The sequence below is a fragment of the Symsagittifera roscoffensis genome, chromosome 8 (genome assembly GCF_963678635.1).
Source record: "Symsagittifera roscoffensis chromosome 8, txSymRosc1.1, whole genome shotgun sequence".
NCBI lineage: Eukaryota > Metazoa > Xenacoelomorpha > Acoela > Convolutidae > Symsagittifera > Symsagittifera roscoffensis.
The window spans coordinates 26,516,162-26,539,440 of NC_087069.1; the positions used below are offsets into that span (position 1 = coordinate 26,516,162).

The 23,279-nt window shown below is 38.6% G+C and overlaps 1 protein-coding gene and 18 non-coding genes across 19 annotated transcripts in view; all 19 read right to left on the bottom strand.

Annotated features, from left to right (window-relative positions):
• LOC134853716 (vinculin-like) overlaps positions 1-23,279 on the bottom strand; it is a 325,677-nt gene that overhangs the window by 69,025 nt on the left and 233,373 nt on the right. The window lies entirely within an intron of this gene.
• Trnaq-cug (transfer RNA glutamine (anticodon CUG)) lies at positions 637-708 on the bottom strand. The gene has a single exon. It is a non-coding gene; the product is annotated as a tRNA-Gln (tRNA).
• Positions 1,270-1,341, bottom strand: Trnaq-uug (transfer RNA glutamine (anticodon UUG)). The gene has a single exon. It is a non-coding gene; the product is annotated as a tRNA-Gln (tRNA).
• Positions 1,898-1,969, bottom strand: Trnaq-cug (transfer RNA glutamine (anticodon CUG)). Its single transcript has one exon. It is a non-coding gene; the product is annotated as a tRNA-Gln (tRNA).
• Trnaq-cug (transfer RNA glutamine (anticodon CUG)) lies at positions 2,698-2,769 on the bottom strand. Its single transcript has one exon. It is a non-coding gene; the product is annotated as a tRNA-Gln (tRNA).
• On the bottom strand, positions 3,332-3,403 carry Trnaq-uug (transfer RNA glutamine (anticodon UUG)). The gene has a single exon. It is a non-coding gene; the product is annotated as a tRNA-Gln (tRNA).
• Positions 3,959-4,030, bottom strand: Trnaq-cug (transfer RNA glutamine (anticodon CUG)). Its single transcript has one exon. It is a non-coding gene; the product is annotated as a tRNA-Gln (tRNA).
• On the bottom strand, positions 4,592-4,663 carry Trnaq-uug (transfer RNA glutamine (anticodon UUG)). The gene has a single exon. It is a non-coding gene; the product is annotated as a tRNA-Gln (tRNA).
• Trnaq-cug (transfer RNA glutamine (anticodon CUG)) lies at positions 5,852-5,923 on the bottom strand. The gene has a single exon. It is a non-coding gene; the product is annotated as a tRNA-Gln (tRNA).
• On the bottom strand, positions 6,477-6,548 carry Trnaq-cug (transfer RNA glutamine (anticodon CUG)). Its single transcript has one exon. It is a non-coding gene; the product is annotated as a tRNA-Gln (tRNA).
• Positions 7,107-7,178, bottom strand: Trnaq-cug (transfer RNA glutamine (anticodon CUG)). The gene has a single exon. It is a non-coding gene; the product is annotated as a tRNA-Gln (tRNA).
• Trnaq-cug (transfer RNA glutamine (anticodon CUG)) lies at positions 7,739-7,810 on the bottom strand. The gene has a single exon. It is a non-coding gene; the product is annotated as a tRNA-Gln (tRNA).
• On the bottom strand, positions 8,359-8,430 carry Trnaq-uug (transfer RNA glutamine (anticodon UUG)). The gene has a single exon. It is a non-coding gene; the product is annotated as a tRNA-Gln (tRNA).
• On the bottom strand, positions 9,598-9,669 carry Trnaq-cug (transfer RNA glutamine (anticodon CUG)). The gene has a single exon. It is a non-coding gene; the product is annotated as a tRNA-Gln (tRNA).
• Trnaq-uug (transfer RNA glutamine (anticodon UUG)) lies at positions 10,230-10,301 on the bottom strand. The gene has a single exon. It is a non-coding gene; the product is annotated as a tRNA-Gln (tRNA).
• Trnaq-uug (transfer RNA glutamine (anticodon UUG)) lies at positions 10,863-10,934 on the bottom strand. Its single transcript has one exon. It is a non-coding gene; the product is annotated as a tRNA-Gln (tRNA).
• Positions 12,102-12,173, bottom strand: Trnaq-cug (transfer RNA glutamine (anticodon CUG)). The gene has a single exon. It is a non-coding gene; the product is annotated as a tRNA-Gln (tRNA).
• Positions 12,734-12,805, bottom strand: Trnaq-uug (transfer RNA glutamine (anticodon UUG)). The gene has a single exon. It is a non-coding gene; the product is annotated as a tRNA-Gln (tRNA).
• Trnaq-cug (transfer RNA glutamine (anticodon CUG)) lies at positions 13,971-14,043 on the bottom strand. Its single transcript has one exon. It is a non-coding gene; the product is annotated as a tRNA-Gln (tRNA).

Consider the following 23,279-nt stretch of genomic DNA (forward strand, 5'->3'; position numbering starts at 1 on the left):
CAAAATGTCCGGAATTCTTTTTAAAAATTTAGAATTTAGCACAAATTTTCATTTTTGTGATACTATAAAACTCATCGTTATAAACAATTTTTGTAGTTTTAAGTAGTCAAGAGTCTGAAAAATGAGTTTCATCGTAGAGCGTTAAACATAAAGCGTCAATTTTCGAAACAAAATGTCCGGAATTCTTTTTAAAAATTTAGAATTTAGCACAAATTTTCATTTTTGTGATACTATAAAACTCAACGTCAAAAACGATTTTTGTACTTTTAGGTACTCAGGATTCTAAAAAACGACATTACCTGAAGCAAATTTTTTTTTTGAATTCATCTGTAAAGTCAAGGCATAATGAAATATGAGACGCCGCAATTAGCCAATAACCTAAGGGCTGTTTCATCGTCAAAAGTTGATTCTTACCTACAGCAGGGCTTACTATCGTAAAAACTCATACTAAAAAAACTACCTGATTTTTATATCTAAACATTAACACAGACTGGCGCTGAGGAAGGTTATAAAAGCAGTTTTAGGGAATTCAACCTCATTAGTCGTCTAAAAAAATTTAAATTAAAAAAGAGAAGAATTCAAAGGTTTTAAGATTAGCCACCAAAAATAAGTTAAGATTCGAGATTTAACTGATTAAGGTCTCACCGAGATTTGAACTCGGATCTTTGACTTCAGAGTCCAAGGTGCTAACCATTACACCATGAAACCTGTAACAAACGCTTAACACAGCAGTACCAATTCCTACTGTACAAAAACAGTTTCATCGTAAAGCGTTAAAGATAAAGCGTCAATTTTCGAAGCAAAATGTCCGGAATTCTTTTTAAAAATTTAGAATTTAGCACAAATTTTCATTTTTGTGATACTATAAAACTCATCGTTATAAACAATTTTTGTAGTTTTAAGTAGTCAAGAGTCTGAAAAATGAGTCTGAAAAATGCAAAAAAGCATAAGTTGAACACATCTGTAAAATCAAAGCATAAAGAAAATATGAGAAGCCGCAAAGTAGCCAAAAAGCTAAGGGTTGATTCATTTTCGAAATTTGATTCTTAACTACTGCAGGGCTTCTATCGGAAAAACTCTCAGTAATAATTACTGATTTGTATGAAAAACTAACACAGTCTGGTGCTGAGGATGGTTATAAGTTCAAGTTTAGAGAAGTCAAATTCATTCATCGTCTAGAATTTTTTTAAATTTATCTAAAAAAGAAGAATTTATATGTTTCAAGATTAGTCACCAAAAACAAGTTGGTCTTTCAGATTTAACCAATCAAGGTCTCACCGAGACTTGAACTCGGATCTTTGGATTCAAAGTCCAAGGTGCTAACCATTACACCACGAGACCTGATTAAACGATTTACCACAGCAGTAACAATTTCTACTGTACAAAAACAGTTTCAACGTAAAGCGTTAAATAAAAAGCGTCAATTTTGGAAGCAAAATGTCCGGATTTTTTTAGAATTTAGAATTTGGCACAGATTTTCACTTTTGTGATACTATAAAACTCAACGTCAAAAACAATTTTTGTAGTTTTAGGTACTCAGGATTCTAAAAAATGACATTAACTGAAGCAAATTTTTTTTTGAATTCATCTGTAAAGTCAAGGCATAATGAAATATGAGACGCCGCAATTAGCCAATAACCTAAGGGCTGTTTCATCGTCAAAAGTTGATTCTTACCTACAGCAGGGCTTACTATCGTAAAAACTCATTATAAAAAAACTACCTGATTTTTATATCTAAACATTAACACAGACTGGCGCTGAGGAAGGTTATAAAATCAGTTTTAGGGAATTCAACCTCATTAGTCGTCTAAAAAAATTTAAATTAAAAAAGAGAAGAATTCAAAGGTTTTAAGATTAGCCACCAAAAATAAGTTAAGTATCGAGATTTAACTGATTAAGGTCTCACCGAGATTTGAACTCGGATCTTTGACTTCAGAGTCCAAGGTGCTAACCATTACACCATGAAACCTGTAACAAACGCTTAACACAGCAGTACCAATTCCTACTGTACAAAAACAGTTTCATCGTAAAGCGTTAAAGATAAAGCGTCAATTTTCGAAGCAAAATGTCCGGAATTCTTTTTAAAAATTTAGAATTTAGCACAAATTTTCATTTTTGTGATACTATAAAACTCATCGTTATAAACAATTTTTGTAGTTTTAAGTAGTCAAGAGTCTGAAAAATGAGTTTCATCGTAGAGCGTTAAACATAAAGCGTCAATTTTCGAAACAAAATGTCCGGAATTCTTTTTAAAAATTTAGAATTTAGCACAAATTTTCATTTTTGTGATACTATAAAACTCAACGTCAAAAACGATTTTTGTACTTTTAGGTACTCAGGATTCTAAAAAATGACATTACTTGAAGCAAATTTTTTTTTTGAATTCATCTGTAAAGTCAAGGCATAATGAAATATGAGACGCCGCAATTAGCCAATAACCTAAGGGCTGTTTCATCGTCAAAAGTTGATTCTTACCTACAGCAGGGCTTACTATCGTAAAAACTCATACTAAAAAAACTACCTGATTTTTATATCTAAACATTAACACAGACTGGCGCTGAGGAAGGTTATAAAATCAGTTTTAGGGAATTCAACCTCATTAGTCGTCTAAAAAAATTTAAATTAAAAAAGAGAAGAATTCAAAGGTTTTAAGATTAGCCACCAAAAATAAGTTAAGATTCGAGATTTAACTGATTAAGGTCTCACCGAGATTTGAACTCGGATCTTTGACTTCAGAGTCCAAGGTGCTAACCATTACACCATGAAACCTGTAACAAACGCTTAACACAGCAGTACCAATTCCTACTGTACAAAAACAGTTTCATCGTAAAGCGTTAAAGATAAAGCGTCAATTTTCGGAGCAAAATGTCCGGAATTCTTTTTAAAAATTTAGAATTTAGCACAAATTTTCATTTTTGTGATACTATAAAACTCATCGTTATAAACAATTTTTGTAGTTTTAAGTAGTCAAGAGTCTGAAAAATGAGTCTGAAAAATGCAAAAAAGCATAAGTTGAACACATCTGTAAAATCAAAGCATAAAGAAAATATGAGAAGCCGCAAAGTAGCCAAAAAGCTAAGGGTTGATTCATTTTCGAAATTTGATTCTTAACTAGTGCAGGGCTTCTATCGGAAAAACTCTCAGTAATAATTACTGATTTGTATGAAAAACTAACACAGTCTGGTGCTGAGGATTGGTTATAAGTTCAAGTTTAGAGAAGTCAAATTCATTCATCGTCTAGAATTTTTTTAAATTTATCTAAAAAAGAAGAATTTATATGTTTCAAGATTAGTCACCAAAAACAAGTTGGTCTTTCAGATTTAACCAATCAAGGTCCCACCGAGACTTGAACTCGGATCTTTGGATTCAAAGTCCAAGGTGCTAACCATTACACCACGAGACCTGATTAAACGATTTACCACAGCAGTAACAATTTCTACTGTACAAAAACAGTTTCAACGTAAAGCGTTAAATAAAAAGCGTCAATTTTGGAAGCAAAATGTCCGGATTTTTTTAGAATTTAGAATTTGGCACAGATTTTCACTTTTGTGATACTATAAAACTCAACGTCAAAAACAATTTTTGTAGTTCTAGGTACTCAGGATTCTAAAAAATGACAATACCTGAAGCAAATTTTTTTTTGAATTCATCTGTAAAGTCAAGGCATAATGAAATATGAGACGCCGCAATTAGCCAATAACCTAAGGGCTGTTTCATCGTCAAAAGTTGATTCTTACCTACAGCAGGGCTTACTATCGGAAAAACTCATACTAAAAAAACTACCTGATTTATATCTAAACATTAACACAGACTGGCGCTGAGGAAGGTTATAAAATCAGTTTTAGGGAATTCAAACTCATTAGTCGTCTAAAAAAAAATTAAATTAAAAAAGAGAAGAATTCAAAGATTTTAAGATTAGCCACCAAAAATAAGTTAAGATTCGAGATTTAACTGATTAAGGTCTCACCGAGATTTGAACTCGGATCTTTGACTTCAGAGTCCAAGGTGCTAACCATTACACCATGAAACCTGTAACAAACGCTTAACACAGCAGTACCAATCCCTACTGTACAAAAACAGTTTCATCGTAAAGCGTTAAAGATAAAGCGTCAATTTTCGAAGCAAAATGTCCGGAATTCTTTTTAAAAATTTAGAATTTAGCACAAACTTTCATTTTTGTGATACTATAAAACTCATCGTTATAAACAATTTTTGTAGTTTTAAGTAGTCAAGAGTCTGAAAAATGAGTCTGAAAAATGCAAAAAAGCATAAGTTGAACACATCTGTAAAATCAAAGCATAAAGAAAATATGAGAAGCCGCAAAGTAGCCAAAAAGCTAAGGGTTGATTCATTTTCGAAATTTGATTCTTAACTACTGCAGGGCTTCTATCGGAAAAACTCTCAGTAATAATTACTGATTTGTATGAAAAACTAACACAGTCTGGTGCTGAGGATGGTTATAAGTTCAAGTTTAGAGAAGTCAAATTCATTCATCGTCTAGAATTTTTTTAAATTTATCTAAAAAAGAAGAATTTATATGTTTCAAGATTAGTCACCAAAAACAAGTTGGTCTTTCAGATTTAACCAATCAAGGTCTCACCGAGACTTGAACTCGGATCTTTGGATTCAAAGTCCAAGGTGCTAACCATTACACCACGAGACCTGATTAAACGATTTACCACAGCAGTAACAATTTCTACTGTACAAAAACAGTTTCAACGTAAAGCGTTAAATAAAAAGCGTCAATTTTGGAAGCAAAATGTCCGGATTTTTTTAGAATTTAGAATTTGGCACAGATTTTCACTTTTGTGATACCATAAAACTCAACGTCAAAAACAATTTTTGTAGTTCTAGGTACTCAGGATTCTAAAAAATGACAATACCTGAAGCAAATTTTTTTTTGAATTCATCTGTAAAGTCAAGGCATAATGAAATATGAGACGCCGCAATTAGCCAATAACCTAAGGGCTGTTTCATCGTCAAAAGTTGATTCTTACCTACAGCAGGGCTTACTATCGGAAAAACTCATACTAAAAAAACTACCTGATTTATATCTAAACATTAACACAGACTGGCGCTGATGAAGGTTATAAAATCAGTTTTAGGGAATTCAAACTCATTAGTCGTCTAAAAAAAAATTAAATTAAAAAAGAGAAGAATTCAAAGATTTTAAGATTAGCCACCAAAAATAAGTTAAGATTCGAGATTTAACTGATTAAGGTCTCACCAAGATTTGAACTCGGATCTTTGACTTCAGAGTCCAAGGTGCTAACCATTACACCATGAAACCTGTAACAAACGCTTAACACAGCAGTACCAATTCCTACTGTACAAAAACAGTTTCATCGTAAAGCGTTAAACATAAAGCGTCAATTTTCGAAGCAAAATGTCCGGAATTCTTTTTAAAAATTTAGAATTTAGCACAAACTTTCATTTTTGTGATACTATAAAACTCATCGTTATAAACAATTTTTGTAGTTTTAAGTAGTCAAGAGTCTGAAAAATGAGACTGAAAAATGCAAAAAAGAATAAGTTGAACATATCTGTAAAATCAAAGCATAAAGAAAATATGAGAAGCCGCAAAGTAGCCAAAAAGCTAAGGGTTGATTCATTTTCGAAATTTGATTCTTAACTACTGCAGGGCTTATATCGGAAAAACTCTCAGTAATAATTACTGATTTGTATGAAAAACTAACACAGTCTGGTGCTGAGGATGGTTATAAGTTCAAGTTTAGAGAAGTCAAATTCATTCATCGTCTAGAATTTTTTTAAATTTATCTAAAAAAGAAGAATTTATATGTTTCAAGATTAGTCACCAAAAACAAGTTGGTCTTTCAGATTTAACCAATCAAGGTCTCACCGAGACTTGAACTCGGATCTTTGGATTCAGAGTCCAAGGTGCTAACCATTACACCACGAGACCTGATTAAACGATTTACCACATCAGTAACAATTTCTACTGTACAAAAACATTCAACGTAAAGCGTTAAATAAAAAGCGTCAATTTTGGAAGCAAAATGTCCGGATTTTTTTAGAATTTAGAATTTGGCACAGACTTTCACTTTTGTGATACTATAAAACTCAACGTCAAAAACACTTTTGTAGTTTTACGTACTCAGGATTCTAAAAAATGACATTACCTGAAGCAAATTTTTTTTTTGAATTCATCTGTAAAGTCAAGGCATAATGAAATATGAGACGCCGCAATTAGCCAATAACCTAAGGGCTGTTTCATCGTCAAAAGTTGATTCTTACCTACAGCAGAGCTTACTATCGGAAAAACTCATACTAAAAAAACTACCTGAATTATATCTAAACATTAACACAGACTGGCGCTGAGGAAGGTTATAAAATCAGTTTTAGGGAATTCAAACTCATTAGTCGTCTAAAAAAAATTTAAATTGAAAAAGAGAAGATTTCAAAGGTTTTAAGATTAGCCACCAAAAATAAGTTAAGATTCGAGATTTAACTGATTAAGGTCTCACCGAGATTTGAACTCGGATCTTTGGATTCAGAGTCCAAGGTGCTAACCATTACACCATGAAACCTGTAACAAACGCTTAACACAGCAGTACCAATTCCTACTGTACAAAAACAGTTTCATCGTAGAGCGTTAAACATAAAGCGTCAATTTTCGAAGCAAAATGTCCGGAATTCTTTTTAAAAATTTAGAATTTAGCACAAATTTTCATTTTTGTGATACTATAAAACTCAACGTCAAAAACAATTTTTGTAGTTTTAGGTACTCAGGATTCTAAAAAATGACATTACCTGAAGCAAATTTTTTTTTGAATTCATCTGTAAAGTCAAGGCATAATGAAATATGAGACGCCGCAATTAGCCAAAAACCTAAGGGCTGTTTCATCGTCAAAAGTTGATTCTTACCTACAGCAGAGCTTACTATCGGAAAAACTCATACTAAAAAAACTATCTGATTTATATCTAAACATTAACACAGACTGGCGCTGAGGAAGGTTATAAAATCAGTTTTAGGGAATTCAAACTCATTAGTCGTCTAAAAAAAATTTAAATTGAAAAAGAGAAGATTTCAAAGGTTTTAAGATTAGCCACCAAAAATAAGTTAAGATTCGAGATTTAACTGATTAAGGTCTCACCGAGATTTGAACTCGGATCTTTGGATTCAGAGTCCAAGGTGCTAACCATTACACCATGAAACCTGTAACAAACGCTTAACACAGCAGTACCAATTCCTACTGTACAAAAACAGTTTCATCGTAGAGCGTTAAACATAAAGCGTCAATTTTCGAAGCAAAATGTCCGGAATTCTTTTTAAAAATTTAGAATTTAGCACAAATTTTCATTTTTGTGATACTATAAAACTCAACGTCAAAAACAATTTTTGTAGTTTTAGGTACTCAGGATTCTAAAAAATGACATTACCTGAAGCAAATTTTTTTTTTGAATTCATCTGTAAAGTCAAGGCATACTGAAATATGAGACGCCGCAATTAGCCAATAACCTAAGGGCTGTTTCATCGTCAAAAGTTGATTCTTACCTACAGCAGGGCTTACTATCGTAAAAACTCATACTAAAAAAACTACCTGATTTTTATATCTAGGCATTAACACAGACTGGCGCTGAGGAAGGTTATAAAATCAGTTTTAGGGAATTCAACCTCATTAGTCGTCTAAAAAAATTTAAATTAAAAAAGAGAAGAATTCAAAGGTTTTAAGATTAGCCACCAAAAATAAGTTAAGATTCGAGATTTAACTGATTAAGGTCTCACCGAGATTTGAACTCGGATCTTTGACTTCAGAGTCCAAGGTGCTAACCATTACACCATGAAACCTGTAACAAACGCTTAACACAGCAGTACCAATTCCTACTGTACAAAAACAGTTTCATCGTAGAGCGTTAAACATAAAGCGTCAATTTTCGAAGCAAAACGTCCGGAATTCTTTTTAAAAATTTAGAACTTAGCACAAATTTTCATTTTTGTGATACTATAAAACTCATCGTTATAAACAATTTTTGTAGTTTTAAGTAGTCAAGAGTCTGAAAAATGCAAAAAAGAATTAGTTGAACACATCTGTAAAATCAAAGCATAATGAAAATATGAGAAGCCGCAAAGTAGCCAAAAAGCTAAGGGTTGATTCATTTTCGAAATTTGATTCTTAACTATTGCAGGGCTTCTATCGGAAAAACTCACAGTAATAATTACTGATTTGTATGAAAAAATAACACAGTCTGGTGCTGAGGATGGTTATAAGTTCAAGTATGGAAAAGTCAAATTCATTAATCGTCTAGAAAGTTTTTAAATTTATCTAAGAAAGAAGAATTTATATGTTTCAAGATTAGCCACCAAAAACAAGTTGCTCTTTCAGATTTAACCGATCAAGGTCTCACCGAGACTTGAACTCGGATCTTTGGATTCAAAGTCCAAGGTGCTAACCATTACACCACGAGACCTGATTAAACGATTTACCACAGCAGTAACAATTCCTACTGTACAAAAACAGTTTCATCGTAAAGCGTTAAATATAAAGCGTCAATTTTGGAAGCAAAAAGTCCGGAATTCTTTTTAAAAATTTAGAATTTAGCACAAATTTTCACTTTTGTGATACTATAAAACTCATCGTTATAAACAATTTTTGTAGTTTTAAGTACTCAAGAGTCTGAAAAATGACATTACCTGAAGCAAAAAAGAATTAGTTGAACACATCTGTAAAATCAAAGCATAATGAAAATATGAGAAGCCGCAAAGTAGCCAAAAAGCTAAGGGCTGATTCATTTTCGAAATTTGATTCTTAACTACTGCAGGGCTTCTATCGGATAAACTCACAGTGAAATTTACTGATTTGTATGAAAAAATACAAATAAGTTCAAATTTAGAGAAGTCAAATACATTAATCGTCTAGAATTTTTTTAAATTTATCTAAAAAAGAAAAATTTATATGTTTCAAGACTAGCCACCAGAAACAAGATGCGCTTTCAGATTTAACCGATCAAGGTCTCACCGAGATTTGCAGTCGGATCTTTGGATTCAAAGTCCAAGGTGCTAACCATTACACCACGAGACCTGATTAAACGATTTACCACAGCAGTAACAATTCCTACTGTACAAAAACAGTTTCAACGTAACGCGTTAAATAAAAAGCGTCAATTTTGGAAGCAAAATGTCCGGAATTTTTTTTTAATTTAGAATTTGGCACAGATTTTCACTTTTGTGATACTATAAAACTCAACGTCAAAAACAATTTTTGTAAATTTAGGTACTCAGGATTCTAAAAAATGACATTACCTGAAGCAAAAATTTTTTTTTGAATTCATCTGTAAAGTCAAGGCATAATGAAATATGAGAAGCCGCAATTAGCCAATAACCTGAGGGCTGTTTCATCGTCAAAAGTTGATTCATACCTACAGCAGGGCTTACTATCGGAAAAACTCATACTAAAAAAACTACCTGATTTATATCTAAACATTAACACAGACTGGCGCTGAGGAAGGTTATAAAATCAGTTTTAGGGAATTCAAACTCATTAGTCGTCTAAAAAAATTAAATTAAAAAAGAGAAGAATTCAAAGGTTTTAAGGTTAGCCACTAAAAACAAGTTAAGATTCGAGATTTAACTGAATAGGGTCTCACCGAGATTTGAACTCGGATCTTTGGATTCAGAGTCCAAGGTGCTAACCATTACACCATGAAACCTGTAACAAACGCTTAACACAGCAGTAACAAATCCTACTGTACAAAAACAGTTTCATCGTAAAGCGTTAAACATAAAGCGTCAATTTTGGAAGCAAAATGTCCGGAAATCTCTTTAAAAATTTAGAATTTAGCACAAATTTTCATTTTTGTGATACTATAAAACTCATCGTTATAAACAATTTTTGCAGTTTTAAGTACTCAAGAGTCTGAAAAATGACATTACCTGATGCAAAAAAAAATTAGATGAACACATCTGTAAAATCAAAGCATAATGAAAATATGAGAAGCCGCAAAGTAGCCAAAAAGCTAAGGGTTGATTCATTTTCGAAATTTAATTCTTAACTACTGTAGGGCTTCTATCGGAAAAACTCTCAGGAAAAATTACTGATTTGTATGAAAAAATAAAACAGTCTGGTGCTGAGGATGGTTATAAGTTCAAGTTTAGAGAAGTCAAATTCATTAATCGTCTAGAATTTTTTTAAACTTATCTAAGAAAGAGAATTTATATGTTTCAAGATTAGCCACCAAAAACAAGTTGCTCTTTCAGATTTAAACGATCAAGGTCTCACCGAGACTTGAACTCGGATCTTTGGATTCAAAGTCCAAGGTGCTAACCATTACACCACGAGACCTGATTAAACGTTGTACCACAGCAGTAACAATTCCTACTGTACAAAAACAGTTTCATCGTAAAGCGTTAAATATAAAGCGTCAATTTTGGAAGCAAAAAGTCCGGAATTCTTTTTAAAAATTTAGAATTTAGCACAAATTTTCACTTTTGTGATACTATAAAACTCATCGTTATAAACAATTTTTGTAGTTTTAAGTACTCAAGAGTCTGAAAAATGACATTACCTGATGCAAAAAAGAATTAGTTGAACACATCTGTAAAATCAAAGCATAATGAAAATATGAGAAGCCGCAAAGTAGCCAAAAAGCTAAGGGTTGATTCATTTTCGAAATTTGATTCTTAACTATTGCAGGGCTTCTATCGGAAAAACTCACAGTAATAATTACTGATTTGTATGAAAAAATAACACAGTCTGGTGCTGAGGATGGTTATAAGTTCAAGTATGGAAAAGTCAAATTCATTAATCGTCTAGAAAGTTTTTAAATTTATCTAAGAAAGAAGAATTTATATGTTTCAAGATTAGCCACCAAAAACAAGTTGCTCTTTCAGATTTAACCGATCAAGGTCTCACCGAGACTTGAACTCGGATCTTTGGATTCAAAGTCCAAGGTGCTAACCATTACACCACGAGACCTGATTAAACGATTTACCACAGCAGTAACAATTCCTACTGTACAAAAACAGTTTCATCGTAAAGCGTTAAATATAAAGCGTCAATTTTGGAAGCAAAAAGTCCGGAATTCTTTTTAAAAATTTAGAATTTAGCACAAATTTTCACTTTTGTGATACTATAAAACTCATCGTTATAAACAATTTTTGTAGTTTTAAGTACTCAAGAGTCTGAAAAATGACATTACCTGAAGCAAAAAAGAATTAGTTGAACACATCTGTAAAATCAAAGCATAATGAAAATATGAGAAGCCGCAAAGTAGCCAAAAAGCTAAGGGCTGATTCATTTTCGAAATTTGATTCTTAACTACTGCAGGGCTTCTATCGGATAAACTCACAGTGAAATTTACTGATTTGTATGAAAAAATACAAATAAGTTCAAATTTAGAGAAGTCAAATACATTAATCGTCTAGAATTTTTTTAAATTTATCTAAAAAAGAAAAATTTATATGTTTCAAGACTAGCCACCAGAAACAAGATGCGCTTTCAGATTTAACCGATCAAGGTCTCACCGAGATTTGCAGTCGGATCTTTGGATTCAAAGTCCAAGGTGCTAACCATTACACCACGAGACCTGATTAAACGATTTACCACAGCAGTAACAATTCCTACTGTACAAAAACAGTTTCAACGTAACGCGTTAAATAAAAAGCGTCAATTTTGGAAGCAAAATGTCCGGAATTTTTTTTTAATTTAGAATTTGGCACAGATTTTCACTTTTGTGATACTATAAAACTCAACGTCAAAAACAATTTTTGTAAATTTAGGTACTCAGGATTCTAAAAAATGACATTACCTGAAGCAAAAATTTTTTTTTGAATTCATCTGTAAAGTCAAGGCATAATGAAATATGAGAAGCCGCAATTAGCCAATAACCTGAGGGCTGTTTCATCGTCAAAAGTTGATTCATACCTACAGCAGGGCTTACTATCGGAAAAACTCATACTAAAAAAACTACCTGATTTATATCTAAACATTAACACAGACTGGCGCTGAGGAAGGTTATAAAATCAGTTTTAGGGAATTCAAACTAATTAGTCGTCTAAAAAAATTAAATTAAAAAAGAGAAGAATTCAAAGGTTTTAAGGTTAGCCACTAAAAACAAGTTAAGATTCGAGATTTAACTGAATAGGGTCTCACCGAGATTTGAACTCGGATCTTTGGATTCAGAGTCCAAGGTGCTAACCATTACACCATGAAACCTGTAACAAACGCTTAACACAGCAGTAACAAATCCTACTGTACAAAAACAGTTTCATCGTAAAGCGTTAAACATAAAGCGTCAATTTTGGAAGCAAAATGTCCGGAAATCTCTTTAAAAATTTAGAATTTAGCACAAATTTTCATTTTTGTGATACTATAAAACTCATCGTTATAAACAATTTTTGCAGTTTTAAGTACTCAAGAGTCTGAAAAATGACATTACCTGATGCAAAAAAAAATTAGATGAACACATCTGTAAAATCAAAGCATAATGAAAATATGAGAAGCCGCAAAGTAGCCAAAAAGCTAAGGGTTGATTCATTTTCGAAATTTAATTCTTAACTACTGTAGGGCTTCTATCGGAAAAACTCTCAGGAAAAATTACTGATTTGTATGAAAAAATAAAACAGTCTGGTGCTGAGGATGGTTATAAGTTCAAGTTTAGAGAAGTCAAATTCATTAATCGTCTAGAATTTTTTTAAACTTATCTAAGAAAGAGAATTTATATGTTTCAAGATTAGCCACCAAAAACAAGTTGCTCTTTCAGATTTAAACGATCAAGGTCTCACCGAGACTTGAACTCGGATCTTTGGATTCAAAGTCCAAGGTGCTAACCATTACACCACGAGACCTGATTAAACGTTTTACCACAGCAGTAACAATTCCTACTGTACAAAAACAGTTTCATCGTAAAGCGTTAAATATAAAGCGTCAATTTTGGAAGCAAAAAGTCCGGAATTCTTTTTAAAAATTTAGAATTTAGCACAAATTTTCACTTTTGTGATACTATAAAACTCATCGTTATAAACAATTTTTGTAGTTTTAAGTACTCAAGAGTCTGAAAAATGACATTACCTGATGCAAAAAAGAATTAGTTGAACACATCTGTAAAATCAAAGCATAATGAAAATATGAGAAGCCGCAAAGTAGACAAAAAGCTAAGGGCTGATTCATTTTCGAAATTTGATTCTTAACTACTGCAGGGCTTCTATCGGATAAACTCACAGTGAAATTTACTGATTTGTATGAAAAAATACAAATAAGTTCAAATTTAGAGAAGTCAAATACATTAATCGTCTAGAATTTTTTTTAAATTTATCTAAAAAAGAAAAATTTATATGTTTCAAGACTAGCCACCAAAAACAAGATGCGCTTTCAGATTTAACCGATCAAGGTCTCACCGAGATTTGCAGTCGGGTCTTTGGATTCAAAGTCCAAGGTGCTAACCATTACACCACGAGACCTGATTAAACGATTTACCACAGCAGTAACAATTCCTACTGTACAAAAACAGTTTCAACGTAACGCGTTAAATAAAAAGCGTCAATTTTGGAAGCAAAATGTCCGGAATTTTTTTTTAATTTAGAATTTGGCACAGATTTTCACTTTTGTGATACTATAAAACTCAACGTCAAAAACAATTTTTGTAAATTTAGGTACTCAGGATTCTAAAAAATGACATTACCTGAAGCAAAAACTTTTTTGAATTCATCTGTAAAGTCAAGGCATAATGAAATATGAGAAGCCGCAATTAGCCAATAACCTGAGGGCTGTTTCATCGTAAAAAGTTGATTCATACCTACAGCAGAGCTTACTATCGGAAAAACTCATTCTAAAAAAACTACCTGATTTATATCTAAACATTAACACAGACTGGCGCTGAGGAAGGTTAAAAAATCAGATTTAGGGAATTCAAACTCATTAGTCGTCTAAAAAAATTAAATTAAAAAAGAGAAGAATTCAAAGGTTTTAAGGTTAGCCACTAAAAATAAGTTGACATTCGAGATTTAACTGAATAGGTTCTCACCGAGATTTGAACTCGGATCTTTGGATTCAGAGTCCAAGGTGCTAACCATTACACCATGAAACCTGTAACAAACGCTTAACACAGCAGTAACAAATCCTACTGTACAAAAACAGTTTCATCGTAAAGCGTTAAACATAAAGCGTCAATTTTGGAAGCAAAATGTCCGGAAATCTCTTTAAAAATTTAGAATTTAGCACAAATTTTCATTTTTGTGATACTATAAAACTCATCGTTATAAACAATTTTTGCAGTTTTAAGTACTCAAGAGTCTGAAAAATGACATTACCTGATGCAAAAAAGAATTAGATGAACACATCTGTAAAATCAAAGCATTGTAACATTCGTCTACTGCAGTCACACATGAGGCTTAAGAAAAATAGGCCCTATAACCACTGGCTCAAGGGTCAGGGACACTATCTCTTGTGTTTTCCCACCTCAAGAACGGTCGGAGCCAGTTCGGTTCGCTTGTGACATGAGACCACGACCCGTTACAGCTTAAAGGCTACTACTAAAATATCCCCCCACTCTAGAATTAGAAACGTCCCCATACTTAGGTCTCTAGATACCCAAAATACATGAACGCCGTTAAAAACCGGGTTGGAACAATCCGTTAGGTTACTTTTTATTAGACAGTGTGACTTTGATCCATTTCAGATGGATCAACCTAAAACTCGCCTTATCTCAACATAACAATCATAAAACACACTCTAGAAATTAAATTTGTACTCACATAGCAGCACGCTCAAGAATTGGGAAAATAATCCAGTCAGTAACTAACTCAAGAAATAAATAACTAAGAGAAGTTTAATGTTTTATAGTTTGGACAGCAAGGATAAGTTCATGCTCTAGAATTTGAGTTCTCTTGGACCGTTGGGACACTCTAGTTGTCCGCCTTTCCGCTGAAGGTTCACTCTGGTCCAACTTTAGTAATCGTTCTCTCGGGGATACTCTGTCTTCTATTTCAAGTAGGACAGCTCTACTCTCGATTGTATATAGACGGAAATTGCGAATAGCAATTTCCCACTCGTTTTTACTTTCTAACTTTCCCGCAATTGCTCTAAAATTGTTCTGATTTCTTTTTCTGATTTTCAGTTGTCGCGAGAAAATCGTGCATGACATGTTCCATTCGAATTTTTGAAAAATAAAATTTCTCTCCAAAATCAAGTATTTTCTGCTCTTCTCAAGGTCAAACTTCCAAATATGACCGACTGGCACATACTCCCCGGACTCGAGATCGATGTCCTCATCGCGCGCTGTCTTCTGCCAGTGAGTCCCAGAAAAACCGAGTGTTGCTCAAGATACAGTGCCAGTGGTCATTTACAGAAGTTTGCAGCAGATTTAAGATTATCTACACCCCAAAATTCACGACCATTTAAAATTTTCACACTATTGCTAAACAGCAATCAAAATCTGCATTTACCTGCACCTTTGAATTTTTCGCTTTTCAAGCCAATCATTTTAAAAATTCTTTTGTCCTATTCAATCAGGAAATTGTCATGCAGCATTTCGATTTATATAATAGATATAGTATATTAGTAACAATATTTACTTTGTTAAAATTTCTTTTTCGTGAATTCAAGTTTCACTCGGATTCACACTCAAGCCCCCCTTCCCTCTCAAGACTCAAGATCCATCCGATTTGCCCATTCACCTCGTGCTCTTCGCCTTGGATGTACTGCATCCTGAAGTGCTAGATGCGGCAAACTGTCTCAACAGTTCCTCTTCATCATCGGAACTAATCACAATCTCCTCCCAAGCCTTCAGTTGTTCATAAGATCGCATCCATTCTCTCTGCTCCTGCAATCTCTTTGCCTGGTTGGGTAGTGCCTTCACCCTAGCTTCTCGGTTCAAGCAAAAGGAGTTGTGCAGGCTCAAGCTCACGTTCTTCGCCAGGTCTTCCTCTAGTATCGACTCCCTCGCTTTGGTATTGTCTCTAGACATCTTACCCACTCTCTTCCATCCCGTCGTGATCGCATTACGATGGGTTAGCAGGGGTCTCTTGAAAGCTTCCGGCCCAATCTCGGCCTGGAACTGTCGATACTCCTTTTGATGTTTTCTCATGTGATCTTTCGTTGCCCTGTACAACCAAGACGTCAGTGTCGCCCGAAACCATGGAAAGTACCTCAAGCGACTCCATACGTGCCTGACTTCCGTTGGTATGGAGAATACTTTGCACGCAGTCTCAAACAACTCAAGTCTCCTGCTGTAGTCTATCGCGTATATTGACTCAGCCGTTGGTGTCGTCGCCTCCCGATACTTCGTTATATTCTCTTCTATCCATCTCAGAGCTAACATCGTGCTCACTACTAAGAGCGTCACCTTCTGCCGGTGATCCGGCAGTCCGATCGACCGAATCTCTTCCACATCCCACACCAGGCAAAGGTTCTTGTGATCTGGATACCACACCGTTTGTGCCAAACAGTGGCATGGGCATTCCCCATGAGAGATCTCAATGCTCCTGAGATTACGCTCCCCTGAGGCTTCCAAGAGAGGCTCAAGCTCCATCATTTTCTCGTGCATCGTGTCATTGTCTTCCAGGTTTGGAGTACTTCCCACAGGTTTCCCGATCACGTTTTGTCTCTCGTGATCGCTCGTGTTTTCTCTTTCCAACTTCAGAAGATCTTCTCCCCAGATTTCGCTCAAGTCATCTCTCAATTCTTTTGGTACTGTCCCTTTGATTTTTCTCAACAACTTGTGCGAGTGATGCGATATCCGAGCCAACCTCACGCACTTGGGCACTGAGAAGGCCTTGTCCACCAGTATTCTCTGGCTGGACACTTCCACCATCGCCATGTGTAGCGGGTAGTGACTTCCGCACAAGTTGGCCATCATTGACCCTATCAGCGACTTCGCGTTCAATGGCAAGCCATAAGCTTCGCTCAAGGGAAATCCCATTTCCGCCTCAAGACCAACCTTCCAGCTCCGGATGTGTTTTTGAGTCACCTGCAACACCCCGGGCCATGATTCTACGCTCAACGCCGTCACTAAATGATGCTCAGACTCCAGTCTCTCCAGTGCCTGCAGATCACACATTCTCGAGAAGAATCCGAGAGCTGTCGCTATATTCACCGTGGTTCTCGCGTAACATTCCGCTATTATTTGCACTTCACTTTTCTCCCTTTCTGTGATGTCTTCGAACCAAGTGACCAGATCTTCTTTTTGAAACGACAGTATTCTGACGCATGACCGTCCATCGCAGATGTGCTCTCCGTTCCCACACGTCGAATCCAGACAGCTACCCGGCTCCAATTTCTTTGTTGACCCGGGGTCGCTCGTCCTCTCGCTTGGTTCTTGCATCTGGGGTGTGATTAACTTATGTAGCACACTCAACTTCGCCAGATCTTCATCTTCCGTTGGGGCTAACCTCACTCGCTCGGTGGTTTCCTCGATTAGACTCGCATGGGGATGTGGACACCAGGAGGGTCTTAGTAGCTTCCATATCACTCCCAAGTTCGTGGTTAACAAGCCATTTCCACCGCCCATGTTCACTTCAACTCTCTTGTTTGAGCGCGGTATGCTTATCACCTCTGGTGTTTTCTCAAGAATCAGGCCCAGGCTCGGCCCCTCTTTCTCCACTGCGTCTATCTCCATTATCCTTTCTGTCCAAAACTTCAGTAGCTCCGCTACCTCATGGTTTCTGTGGGCTCCTCCAGCTTCCGAGTCTAAGAAGGGATTGTAGGCTATTCCCATCACTCCAGACACATATTGGTATTCTCCCTTCTCGTTGAGTCTCGAGTACTGCTCTGACGAGGCCAGGTTACGGTGAACATCATGTTCCTCCTCGAACTTCTTATTAGAGAACCTCCGTACCTCGTCCAGCTTTCGATGGTTCTCCAAGGATACTCTGGAGCCATCTTCTTTCTCTATTCCTGTACTCTGATATACGTTCAAGATGATCGTTGAGACTCTTCTCTCCATGGTTTTATTTCCACTTGCTCTCTGGTGGCATGCCAGGATGGTGCTATCAGACATCATTGACATTATCCATCTCAAGAAACATGTGGCATCTTTTCTTCTAGCCAGGCTCAAGCCTGAATTGTCTCTGGCCACGTGTTGCATCAGTGCCTGATACACCTCTAGCTTCTTGCTTCCCAACTTCAGCCTGTCATATGAGGTCAATGTCTCCAACTCTATTCCCACCAGACTCCAGGTGAACATTAATTGTCCCGCAGTTCTAACGAAGGGATTCGCCATTAGTGGCGGTGCTGATGAGGATGTTCTCATCGCCTCTTCAAAATGATCCTTCAACAAACTCTGCCAGGACCTCTTCAGATGACTTGCCATCTCTATCTTATTAACCTCGGCTTTTTGCTGGGTGGCCCAATTGCGTCGCCTGCGAGCTATTCCACTGTCCAACTTCTTCAAGCAGTCCTCCATTTCCTTCAATGTTTCGAGGGCCACCCACCACGTCCGGGAAGTGTTCCTCGTCTTGTTCCTATCCAATGGATCACTCGTCACTTGTTTGCCCATGTCCTGATGTGCCTTCGAGATCCATTCTTTGCCGATCTCCACTTCCCCTACCTGTCCGTTCGTTGAACCTCTCTTCACGTTTACCTTCTGCGGCTTGAAGTCTTCTTCTGACGTCGAACTGGTGGAAACCTCTATTTCCTTTTCTACTTCAAGTGGTTTCCTGAGCTCCGAGCTGTTCTTGTATGCCGCCGTCTTGCATCGGGCCAAAACGATGGGCGCCGTCTCTCTCAAGTTTCCTTCCGAAACAGCATCCACCGAAGGACTACCCCATCCTTCCACTTCTCTCTTCCTCTTGCGAGTCTTCACATCTCTGCTCGAGGGGGTTGTGGCTATCATCATTGATTCGACCTCTCCATCCACTCCTTCCAACTCTTGCCTCCCCCCTGCTCGAGCCTTAAGGATATTAGTACTTTTAATCATATTACTAGTCCCAACCTTATCCCTTTTTATATCATCAACCATTTTATCCACAGTTTTTTGTTTCAGAGTAGAGCTGTCCTCACATTTCTCTTTTCTAGTCTTCGATCGTGCGTTCCTCAGCTCCACTAGCTTGTTCAGCAGCTCTTTTCTTGCTTTCTCATCCAGGCCCGTTCCTATCAGGAGCGGTTCCCCGAATCTCACTACTGCGTCCCACAGTTCCTTCTTGAACTTGTCCAGCGTCGTCTCGCTGCCCACTTCTCGATTGAATTCCTCCAGGAACTCCTGCCAAGCGTCATCCTCGAGAGATCCCAAGAATATGTCCCTGTTCCCTTCGAACGTGTTCTTCCCCCTTTCCTCCGAGCTCAAGAGTAACATCCCCATATTGAAGGTCTCACCTGCCAATGGCAATTCTAGGTCCTTCCGCGGGGACGGGTTCAGAGGTGGTGTGGCAGTATCTGCCCAATTCTCTTCGCTCAAGTCTTTCAACAGCTCTTGAGTGGTGAGTTCCTCCCCTGATGGCCCTGGTTCAGGTGTATTCCCCACCTCCATGTCCTCTCCAGCTTCACTGAGAGTTTCATCCATACTTTCTTCCTCCGATTCATTTCTTCTTCTCTCAAGAATTCTCTTGAATCGATCCTCAACGGGTCCGCTCCTCTTGTCTCCAGGCGTGTCCACGGACAGTGGTGATGGTGTCGCAGGATCCAGCTTCTTGTATTCCGTCAGTGCTACGTGCAGTTGACCTGCTGCATCTAGCTCTGTTCCTTCCTGTCTTATTTCCACCTGTTCCAAGCCATAGGGCGCCTTATATTTTCTCGTGGCAAATTTCATGTCGTCCACCAGTGCGACGTGCCCCTCCATCACGATCATCCTGCCATCATCCCATATGGGCAACATGTTATCAAGTCCCTCCTTCTCAAGAGTTCTCAAGACTTTCCTCACCTCATACCCTGGGGGCTGCGAACCTCTACTCTTTTTCGCTTGCGTCGTCCACGAATTTACCTTCATCTCGCTGGTATGGAAATAGACCGCCGCCGTGTAGCCAATGAACAGGGGGTCCCAGCCATCAGTGAAATCCTTCTGCATTTCCTCCGCCCTCATCCTCGCCATTATGGAGGGAACTACCAAGGGACTATTCATACCTAAGGTCATCCTCCTGACTATTGGGAACTCAGGCATGGTTGCCGGGAGGATTTCTTTCTCCATTATGGTCTCTAGCTCCCTCTTCACCAGTGCGAAGCACTCCTTCCAGGCAGGAATTCTCAAGATTTCTCGTCCGTCCGCCGTCAATGGGTTCAAGTTCCAGAATTTGGGATACATTTCAATAGGGCCCTCTCGCTTGCCTCCCATTCTGCATTGCATTTGTCCCCTGAAATTGCACACCATCATCTCAGCATCTTTCACTTTTCCGAAGAGTACCGTGTTGCTCATACGCGCCCTGAGCACTTCCTGCTGACACCAATTCAGTGCTGCACCATCCAGTACGCTGATGAGACTCAAGTGCGTCACCGAGTGACGATACGTTATCACCAGGGGATCTGGAAACGCGTACGTTACTGCTGGACCATAGATGCAGGTCACCACCTCCTCCAGACCTCGGATTATCCCCATTGGGTCCGACCTCATTGCCAGACACAGGTCCGTCAACAGAGGCATCCCTCTGTTCGCCTTCTCCCATTCTTCTCTCGAGGTTGGGTTTTCATCTTCACCCGTCATGTATCGATTCTGCATCATGAGGTATTGCACCAGCAGTGTCTTCAACCCTGCGGCGCACTTGTAGGAGCTGGTTTCAATGCTCGTGTGGACTTTCCCCATAGACAGAGGTTCTCCATATTCCATTAACCGATGAAACGACACCAATTCCCCATGGGTCAAGAGCACTAGTGCCAGATACCCATCAACTCGAAGTGTCTCCACTCCCCGACTGAACATATATGCTGGACCCATATTGAACAAGTATCTGGGGTAGACCAAATACAGGGCCAAGAGCAGGCTGATGGGCATGCCCAGTATCTCCTGCACGAAGGCTCCGAAGATAGTCGCCGTGGTGCCGAACACTCCTGCCAAGAATTCTCTCTCCCAGCAAGGACTCAAGAACTTGAGAATCTCGTAATCTCTCCTAGTTTTCAATTCGCCGTTGGCGTGCTCTCTCCAAAATCCTCCAATCGTCACTTCATTGGCGGCCGAGACAAATCTAACCACCGTCATGTCTCTCCTTTCAGCTAGCTCCAGTTGCTTCTCTAGAAAACTCCAGATTTGTTTCACGAGGAGTGGTGCTTCCTCCCTCGTTTTATTCGTGGCGTTCTCCAGCCTTGGTGTCAGGAATGGCCACCAGCCATTCTCTTGGGTCAAGCGATACTTCATCGACTCTAACTGTTTCTCCGTCTCGACCACATTTCTTCTCTCGTTGCTGGGACCTCTAGTCCTGCTGGTGGAATTTGCGACTTTCACATCCATACTCCGGAACCACAGGCTGGCCGTCAACTGGTTTATCGCCGGGTGGTCGTCCCCGATGACTGGGCTGAACTTGAGTTGTCTAGCAAAGTTCGATATCTCTAGCAAGAGTACCTCATCCAATACAATCAAGACATCGGCTAGTCCGTAAAAGCCCCTCAGCGCATGAGATATGTCAGCCCATGCCGCTGGTAATTCTGATCTGTAAAGTCTCAAGTTTACTGGCTCCAGCTCTCGATTGGGGGCTGCCATCAGAATCCGCCATTCACTCCCTTCCGCTATCAAGATTAAGACCGCATACACGAATTGTAGGGCGGGTGGCATGCTGGCGTATCCTGGGGATGTGGTAAACACCACCTTTGTCTTGGACCCAAATCTCGAGGCTACGTTCTCTTGTACCTCATTCATCGCCGCAAATAAAGCCTGAATAGCCTCCCATATCTTCTTTGATGTCGGAATCTCTTCGCCCTTCAGTTGCTCAAGAAGTCCCATCGCGTGCAGGTGGTCATTCATTCCTGCAAACAATAGCAGCTCAGGTTCACAGGGCATCTCCGACTTTATTGCCACCACTAGGGTCAACATCTGGTTCAATTCGGCTCCTGGCAAAGAGTATACCAGAGTCTCCGGCCAGAACAACTTGGGAGACGTTCCTTCGAAGTCTGATCCCGCCACAATGATCACTCTTGCAGCAGCTGGATCTGCTCTATCATAAACTGCCAGAGTCTTGGCCAATTGGGTGCCGCCACAGGGCTTCCCGTACCTGGGATCCTCTGCCAACCTTGGACCTTCGTAAGCAGCGTCAGGCAACTCCATCCCCCCCGGGTTGAGCAGCTTGTCTACTACCTTCAATTGCGCCGGGGTTGCCAACTTGATCCTGGCGATGCCAGTTCGGTGCTTGGGAGGTTCTGCTATAAGTCCAGGACTCCCTAGCTGCTTAAGAGGCCTGTAGTTAATGGGTCCCATGATCGTTTTTGTGGGAATTCCAGTCAGGTCTGTAGTCTCCATTAACTTCGTTCTCGAGAAATGCGCCTCGTGTGCTTTCAACCAGTCTACGCAATGATGTCTATTCAAGTCCTCATGCGACACTCGTTCGATCCCCAGGATTTCCGCCAACTCTCGTCTGCATTCCAAAGTCTCTAGATCCAGTTCCTTCACCTTCTCAGGATATCTCAAGCGGGTGGTCTCCCTAGACTTCTTTTCTCTCCTGCCATCTGCCACCACCACGGAGGACATCGCCGAGGTCGGAGGTGTTGATGACTCTACCTCCTCCGACTCCATTGGTGTGGCACTCTGCAATCGGGTCTGATTGCTCCTCGAGCTATCTCTAGTATCAACTCTCGCTCCCAATCGACCAGCCAAGGCCCTCGAGGCAAGGAATGGTGGGTTGGGAGGTGGCCCTAAAGTGAATTGGGCTGTCTCCAGCAGGTCCGCTTCTAGCGTGTTTATGTGAACCTGGAAGACGTCGTTCAGCCACTCAGCTCCCCTTGGCCTATCGAAATGGATTCCATCTTTCGAGGTGTCTTCAGGGAATCCCTTGTTCTCCATGCGTTCTGCAACGTCTAACAGCCTGAGAGGAAGCACACTGTTTCGGTGTATTTCTCTGATCGCCTTGTTCAGGCTCCGCACCCTCTGGTTCATCTCTAGGGAGTGTTGATCAAACATCATGTTATAGGGGACCGTGCATATCGTCAACAGGATGGGATCCATTTGGATCCTCAGCTCCTCAAGAAGGCAATTTATCTTGTCGCTTAGCCTCGTCACTTTCCTTGCTTCTCCTCTCGACACGTCGTTGGTCCCAACCATCAAGGTGACTGTGTAAACTTTGGTCATTCCTAGCATGTCCAGAGTTGCCAACATCTGTGGCGTAGCAGCTCCAGCGAAACTCAAGACTCCCGTCTGCCAATGTGACCGGATCTGGGTCAACACCCGCACCAGGCTGTCCCCTATAATCAGGTGAA